Here is an 8385-nt window from a genome sequence, read left to right as displayed (position 1 = left end):
CAATTTGCCTGCAAGGTGCCTTAATTTGGTTTTCCTAATGGCATCTTAAATTCAACATGTCCAGAATGGATCAGTGTCTTCCTCGAAAACCAATTCCACTTTTTGACATTTTCTCTGAGTCACTGGGCTAAAATTTAGAGAGGGTCACTTGTTTCTGACAGCTCCCTCCCCACATCCTTGGGCCCTCCCCACATCCAATCAATTCCTGTCTGAAATGTCACCTGTAACCGCCCCTCCCTTGCCATTCCCACGGATATCACCTTACTTATTGCTTGTTACTTCTTGTTGGGCCACAGAAACGGCTGGACCCACCTTCCTGTCTCTGGTTTATGTGCCATTCAAAGAACCTCTGAGGCATCACCTGACGAATCATTGCCATACTCAGCTTGCAGGATCACACTTCTCTACTCAGGGACCTGCAGTACTTCCCCATTCTTACTGAATAAAGTCCAGATTCTGCCCTTCAGTGTTCTAGCCCCTTATCACGTGGGCCGTGAAACCTTCGGCTCCTTCTCAGAAAGCTCATGGGCAGGTCCTCTCTGCTGTCACACCCAGAGTCAAGAAGGCCTCGGATTCACTCCCCTCACATTTACACTTCCCTGTCTCCTCACAAACTGCTTTCTCTTTCTTCTTAACTCTTCCTGGGAAAATCTTCCCCATCCTTGAAGGTCTTTCTCCACTGTTACCCCTCCATGAAGACCTCACTCTGACCCCCCGACAAGTGTTTGACCCAAAATACCTTGGCTTTTGCTTATAATATTTGTCTCTGACTTGGGGCACGTGTTTCATTCTCTATTTGAGTGTATGCTCTTTGAGGGTAGGAATGAGGGACTGCCCAGCCTACCCTGAATCTTGACTCTCGTGAATCAAGTTTTAAAAATTGACTCAAAGTAATAAGTTAGAGTTACAAGAATAAGGTGGTAACGGTGGTTTTAGAATTCAGAAATAATCCGATTAAAAATGTAAAAAATACTCCAAAAGAGTCAGCTGTGGAGGTTTGCTTGTAGTTACCAAGGAGCAAAGACATTCTGAGAGCTTAACTCCGGTGGGTTTGAGCCTCCCTCTGATTAAAGCATCGGTGCCAATAGTACTGGATCCCTCCAAGAATGTGATGTTTGGGACTTTGTTTGTGGAATTGTGTGTAGGTCTGAAATGTCAGCCCCGTGGGGAACTAACTTTGAATTTTGTTACATGACTTTTGTGGTCAGTTGGGGTCATCCAGCTACACTCTGTGGTGTATACTTTGGCACATCTGCTCTTGAAAGATATGATTATATGTAACTCTGACAAATAGATCAGAAGTGTGTTTTAATTTTTTTGCCCTTTAGATTTAATGAACCAATTCCTAAGAGAACCCTACATGTTTCTTTAGAAGATCTAACCAATTGAAACTACCTTATGAGAAACCCTCTACCTGAATTCCCTCATTCATTCAAAATTATGTTTAAACCCATATTGTCCACATCCATTTTTTTTTTAACATGAGGAGACATCATAAGAAACGAAATAACAGTTTGAGTCACGGCAACAGAGTCCAACTTTCCTTCCAAGAGGCCAAGTTGTTTTAGCAGAAAAGGATATTGGCCCCAAAACTCATACTAGGTCCACCGGCAGCAAACACAGAATGGTGCCGTCACTCTAGGAAGCTGGCTGTTCCATATTTTTATACTAGATTTAAGGTTCAAGATTTCATGTTGGCGTTCATAAATGCAAACACACAAGTAAGCAAACAGAAAGAAGAGTTTTTTAGTTCATATTTTCTTCTCCCATCCTTTCTCTCTCTCTCTGCAAATGTTTCAATCGCATAGGTTTGACCGCATAGCTGCGTCTTACACCATTCTCCTCTATGTAAATATGTAAAGCACCTCTGCACTTTTTTTTTTAAGACAAAGTCTCACTCTGTGGCTCAGGTTGGAGTGCAGTGGCACAATCTCGGCTCACTGAAACCTCTGCCTCCTGGGTTCAAGTGGTTCTCCTGCCTCAGCCTCCCGAGTAGCTGGAATTACAGGTGTGTGCCACCACACCTGGCTAATTTTTGTATTTTTAGTAGTGGGCAGGGGGTGGTCACCGTGTTGGCCAAGCTGGTCTCGAACTCCTGACCTCAGGTGACCTGCCCGCCTCAGCCTCCCAAAGTTCTGGGATTACAGGCCTGACCACCCCGAGCGGCCATCCACTTGGTTTTGAGAGCAGCGACAGCGGCCGTCTGTTCGCACTGCCCCAGGGAGAAAGGTTGCTTGCTGGCTTACTGCCCTCACCTCCACTGGACCCTGCAGGTGCTGAGGCCTCAGGCGCCCTTGCTGCCCGTCACCACAGCCATCTCATCCATTCCACGGCTGTAAATATGCTGATGACTCCGTTTTTTGTCCCCAGAGTTGTACATCCAGGGAATATGGCAATTCCCTCTTCCCAGCTGCCGCCGCAGGAGTGGGGTCCCCTGTGCCCCGGCCCAGCCCCATGGGCCCCCTTGCCGCCCCCACCGCCCCTGCCTGGCCTGGATGTTGGCAATGGTGGTTTTCCAGTGCCCACCCCCGCCCCCCCCACCGCCCATCCTTTCCCTTACCCCTTTCAGCCTGTTCCTTCCTAGAAGCCACCGCAATGTTGGTGAGAAAGTGGATCAGATGTGCCACAGCCTCAGGCCGCGTCAAAGTCTAACCACGTCCCAAAAACCTGGTTTGGTTCCCAGCTCCTGCTCTGATCTCGCCTCTATTTGGAAACCACCGTCCCCACATTGGTCACCTCTCAGTCACCCCATCCTCTGGCTCACCCCCGAGGCCACTGCCAATTGGGGGTACCCGTCCACAGCATGGATGGCGCTGCCTCCAGCACCTGCGCTGCCCGAGGGTCTCCTGGCCATGGCCTGGGGGTGCCAGGCAGCCGTGGCCACCGCATCCTCCCTCAGCGCTTCCCATGGCTCTCCCATGCGCTCCCCCACGGCTCCCCGACAGCTCCACCATGCCCTCCCCACGGCTCTTCACGCTCTCCCCAAGTGCTGGCCATGCTCCCCCAGGGCTCCCCCAAGTGCTGCCCACACTCCCCCACGGCTCCCCCACTCCCTCTCCACGTGCTCTCCACGTGCTCCCCACGTGCTCTGAGGAGCCTGGGCAGGTGGAGCCAGGTTGCCCCCGGGACTCATTCAGGGGTGAGCACACCTTCTTGTACTTTTCCCTCGTTGTTTCCTCTCCCTCCTTCCCCTCCTGGAAATGCCTCCTGAGGAAATCACTCAAACCCTTGTCTCAGGGCCATGGCAGGGGTCTCCTTTCTTACAGGGCTGGCTGCTTCCTCAGTCAACGCTTCTCTGGCTATTTATTTATCTAAAATGAAAACTCTAGCCGTTGCCTTCGTATTTCATAGCCTCCTTTCCCATGTTGTTGTCACTCTTTAAAGTACTACCTATTTCACACACTCATAGTGTCCACTGTATCCCCCTCCTACCAGAGTGTGACATGGATGGTAATGTCAGCCTTCTTCACTCCTGGTTAAGCAGACTTGAGAAAAGGGCCTGGCATACAGTAAGCATTCAGTAAATGCTTTGTGAATCCTGTGTCTTCAAAAAGTGGGATATCTCTTTTTAAACAGAGATAACATTGCAGAATCTTGGAGTTGGAAGAGACCTCAGATGGTGTTGAGTCCTGTTTTCTCCTCAGAGCAGAAATCCTGGGACGCCATTCTGGTCCGATTGTCCGTCTTTTCTCCTGTCCTTGAGCTATTCTAACGACAGACATTTGCGGCTCCACACGGCCAGGCCCTCTGTTAGAGAACTTGGTTAGCTCGGCTCAACAAATGCTGCTCTGAGAACACTGACTCCCGTGTCAGGAGGTTGTCTGCGCCTGGTGCTCCCGGAGGGCCAGCTCAGGCCTCTTCTTGTCATCCAGGGGACTGCAGTGACATGGGAGGCCCTTGCTGGGGCTGCGGGGAAGGGGTTCCAGCCCTACTGAGAAGTCCTCTGGAAACACCTTGCTGTGGATTTCAGAAGTTTTCGGGCAGCTAGATTACTACTGGCAGTGAGCCGGGGACAAAGCCGATGCTGTGGGTGACAGAAAGCAGAAAGACAGAAGGAACCGGGGACTTTGGTGAACCAGAGAATACTTAGCTCCTCCAGCCATGAAGCAGGCCCCACCACAGGGCTTACAGTCCTAAGAGCCACGGGGTTTCCTTGTTCATTAAACTAGGTTAATTTGGGTTTTCTACATTCTAAAGGACACCAAGTCAGTGTGCAGAGGGACCCTGTAGACAGGTGTCCAAAGAATAAGCCGACAATCATGGAATTTCTGATGACACTACCGACACGTGGGATGGAGGCCGCCTTCCCAGGGCACCCCTATACTCAAAACAACGAATCCTGGCTCTTATTCACCCCTTTGGATTTCATAAGCAAGTGGTAAGTAGAAAAATAGAGAGAGTAGCTTCATTTTATTTTCAATACATCAACTGAGTGTATTAATACTTGTATCTACTTCCACATGTAAGAACTCTATTACATAAATTTGAGAATAATCTGCTCTTTGCTATTTAGACTTTATTTACTTTCACTGAAGATTACCAATTGTTCCTACAGTTTGCGTTTTATAGTTTAAATCGCTTTACACTTGATCTTATACGTAACAAAAGGTTCTCAATAATTACAAACAACTGTGTTGATTTAATGTACTCCAAGAATCTCATGGACACAGTCCAAATTATAATTCAAAATTGAAAGTGGTATATTGGGCTAAACTGTCCAGCACCTAAGGAAGTAACAATGACTTACTTTTATTGTCTGGGGTCACAGACACATAAAGTTGATGTACCTGACTAGAAAATTAATCGTGGTATATCTTTTATATCTTCAACATCACTATGAATCTTCCATTTTTTAAGTGACATGGAAACATTCAAATTGGGACATGGAGTCTAAGAGTGACGGGCTACTGGAGTCCACACCCTGTTGAGGAAATCCACACCTTCAGTGGCCAGCTCTGTTTTGGTTTTCAAACTTTAAGCTCCCTTGTATCCCCAAAATATATGAATGAAAACAAATCAATGTATTTACTTATTTATTTTTATTTTATTTATTTATTTGAGATGGAGTCTTGCTCTGTCGCCCAGGCTGGAGTGTGTTGTCCTGTTCTCGCCTCACTGCAACTTCCGCCTCCTGGGTTCAAGCGATTCTCCTGCTTCAGCCTCCCGAGTAGCTGGGATTACAGGCACACACCACCTTGCCTGGCGAATTTTTGTACTTCAGTAGAGACAGGGTTTCGCCATGCTGGCCAGGCTGGTCTGGAACTCCTGACCTTAAGTAATCTGCCTGCCTCAGCCTCCCAAAGTGCTGGGATTACAGGCATGAGCCACCGCGCCTAGCCCGAGTCAATGTAGTTATAATATGTGAATTGTCTGCACACCTTTTCCAAGCACTGGAAAAAAAGAAGAAAAAAAAAAAAAAAGAAAGAAAGAAATAGGTCCATGAATGAGGTAAGCAGAGTTGGACCCAAATACTTGGATGCCTCTTCTCAACAATTTCTTCCAAATGGCTTCCCGAAATTAGCTCTGCACGACCCATCTTTCTTGGGGGGTGGGGAAGCGATTACTTTCTAAAAGCCACATTAAAGTGTATGTTCTATATCACGATGGCAGTTAGGGGAGGGGAGGCATCTACAGCTGACTTGGGGAGGTTTTAATCACTGAACTATGCACAAGTGGGGCTGGGGCAGGAAGCAGCAGGAAAATGGGGCACCTTCTGTAGAACCCAGCCAGCCTGCAGGCGTTCCTGATCTGAGGAAAACACTTTAATTAATATGTAAAACAGCAGTGGGGAGAAAAGCAAGGTTAATTTCCAAACCACATCACTACCAGCGGCATTTGGGTTATGAAACCTTGGGAAACTTCTAGGAGATCCTGTTTGAAGGCACAGAGGTGCTTTTGTGTGTGAGCAGCTTCCGAGATGCTCAAAAGCTCTTTTATCTGCCCCCTGCAGTGGTATTGCTCTTTCTGTTCTTAAAAACACTGCCTTTGACTGGCAGGCTGTTGTTTTTAATTTGCAGCGCACCCTCCATTTTTGTTTGGAACCTGCCTGAAAGCAGCGTTTAGGAGAGAAAGAGCTGTTTGATTTCCTTTGTTGCGGCTTTCTTAGCTGCTGGCTACCTTTGGAATGTGTGACACAGGCCGTCTCTCCGGTTAGGAAAATGTTCTGCACTTGCCTGGGGTGAGACTGTAGCTCATTTCCTGGGTTGAGGTCTAAATTCCTGAGCAAAGTGTATCAAATACTCGCTGTGCCAAGGACCAGTGTCTGGTGGAGACAGCGGATTCTCCAAGGTCAGGGAAGTGAAGAAACAGCTGACAAGTCTTTCCCTAGCTTGAGCAGAAACAGCTCCATTCAGTGCTTGAACAATTAACTCAATTAGAGGATGTGCAGCTTTCTAAAGACGCGTCCACTGTGAGCGTGTGGGCCTGCGTTTCCTGCCTCCCTCTCCTCATGGATACCTCAAAAGCAACATATCTGAAAAGCAGTGCTCTTAGCTACCCTGTCTAGGAGAAGTCAGAGGCTTGAGGACGAAACTGTGTTCCTCCCACCGCTTGCTATCCCACCAGCACCAGCTCCTGGCCATTAGACACTCGCATCTTTCAAGCAGGGAAGAGGACATGTTTGGGGGGTCACGGACTCCTTTGAGAATTAAAATTTACCCCAGGAAGAAAATCATATCTGCACATATCAAGATCAGCACACATTTTCAGGGGTTTTCCCACACCTACTCTGAGCCCAGTTAGGATTTCTATACTAAAACCAGTCTCTGTCCCATTTCCTCTGGCACGGCCCTACGTGCAGCCCCAGGCATCACTTGCATTTAGCCTGGAGGGTTAACTTTGACTTCCCAGCTTCTGGCACAGTTTCCTTCTCCATCTACCATGGAGGCCATAGTGGTCTCCACATTCCCAAGCGCTCACCCATGGCCTTTAGAAGAAAGTCCAAACACCAACTTGGCACTCGAAGTCTGAGGAATTCTTCATCCCTTGCTCCAGGCACATGAAATGCCTGTGTTTCCCTGAGCAAACGTTTCTCCTGTGGCCTTCCAGTTTCTCCCAGTACATCCTGTGGACTATTGTGGAGGATTTGCATTGCAGTGTGCACCTCTCAGGTCCACGTTGGAGTGCCCTGCCCCCACCTCCCTCTGCGCGGTCCACTCAGCTCGGTGGTGTCACTGGTGGCTGAGCTTTTGCCTCTTTCCCTTCATTGGAAGACTCCTCAGTCAGAGTCTGGGTCTTCATCTCTAAACCCCCCAGGGCAGCAGCAGCCCCTGATTTTGACATAGGAGGAGATTAGGACTGCGGCTTGTAGGGAGGTGGTGACCCACGGCTGGGCTTCTTTTGAAGCTGACTTTTGTAGCAAGCACAGCGTTCCAACTTATATTAAATACATATGTGGGGTGGCTTGATACGACAATGGAGAAGATCCTACATTGCACAAGGTTGGAGCTGAAGCCCCAATTCTCACCCTGTAGCTGTAGCACACAGCCTCACAGTTACGTGCACAGCCACATGTATGTAATATCTGGCATGTAACAGGTGCTTGTTCAATATTTGTTGGATGAATAGATGAGTGACCCTAGAAAAACATAATGCAGACCTATGGGTAGAAGAAGCAAAGAACCCAGGAATTTCCTGGAAGTTAGGCGTTCCAGCCCACTTCTGTCCACAGCCATGTGATCTCTCTCTCTCTCTCTCTCTGTCTCTCTCTCTCTCTCACACACACACACACACACACACACCTGCACCCATGAGCCTCCCCACTTTGTCAGGGATAATGATTCACAGGTTATGCCACATCTTCTAACTTCTCCATTTCTTTACATTCGCTTCTTAACTCCATTTGTAGGCACACAGCAACCCCCGTCTCCTGCAACGACCCCTGCTCCAGGCCTCACATGAACCACCTGCTGTCTACACTCAGCAGCCCTGGTCCAAAGGCAAACACAGTCCTGGTCGCTCTCCCCGCCACCCCGCCCCGCCCCAGGACAATTGATCCTAGCATCTCTTATTCACTCTCCAGCTTTCTCTTGGCTCCACTCTGTGCTGAAACAGCTAACCCTCTTGACTGGCAGATTCAAGGAACTTTTTGAGTCCAGGGCCTCCAACCTTGTGTCTTCAGGAGCCTCTGCAAAGCCGGCTGCCGCGTAGGTAGGCTCTCTCCCTCCACTCCCTGTCTTCTTCATTCTCTGGTCCTCCGCATCACCCTTCAGGGTCATTCTTTCTCAGCTCACTTAGCGAATGTAAGGAAGTGTTTCATTTTCAGTCTTTCAAATCTTTCTTCAAATACTTCATATTCAATCATTTCCTCTTCTTAGATAAGAGTTTTGTGTTGTTTTAAGTACAGTGTTATCCAATGGCTAGATCCACACCTCTAGCCAACTCACT

The 8385-nt window shown here is 48.3% G+C and overlaps 1 long non-coding RNA gene across 1 annotated transcript; it reads right to left on the bottom strand.

Annotated features, from left to right (window-relative positions):
- Positions 1–5313: 5313 nt before the first annotated feature.
- On the bottom strand, positions 5314–7093 carry LOC144336207 (uncharacterized). Its single transcript, XR_013407796.1, has 3 exons — positions 6817–7093; positions 6174–6328; positions 5314–5390 (listed from the first exon to the last, which is right to left on the bottom strand). It is a non-coding gene; the product is annotated as an uncharacterized LOC144336207 (long non-coding RNA).
- Between the last annotated feature and the right edge of the window lie 1292 nt (positions 7094–8385).

This window comes from Macaca mulatta, chromosome 17 (assembly GCF_049350105.2).
Source record: "Macaca mulatta isolate MMU2019108-1 chromosome 17, T2T-MMU8v2.0, whole genome shotgun sequence".
Classification (NCBI taxonomy): domain Eukaryota; kingdom Metazoa; phylum Chordata; class Mammalia; order Primates; family Cercopithecidae; genus Macaca; species Macaca mulatta.
This window is presented reverse-complemented; position numbering and strand designations above follow the sequence as displayed.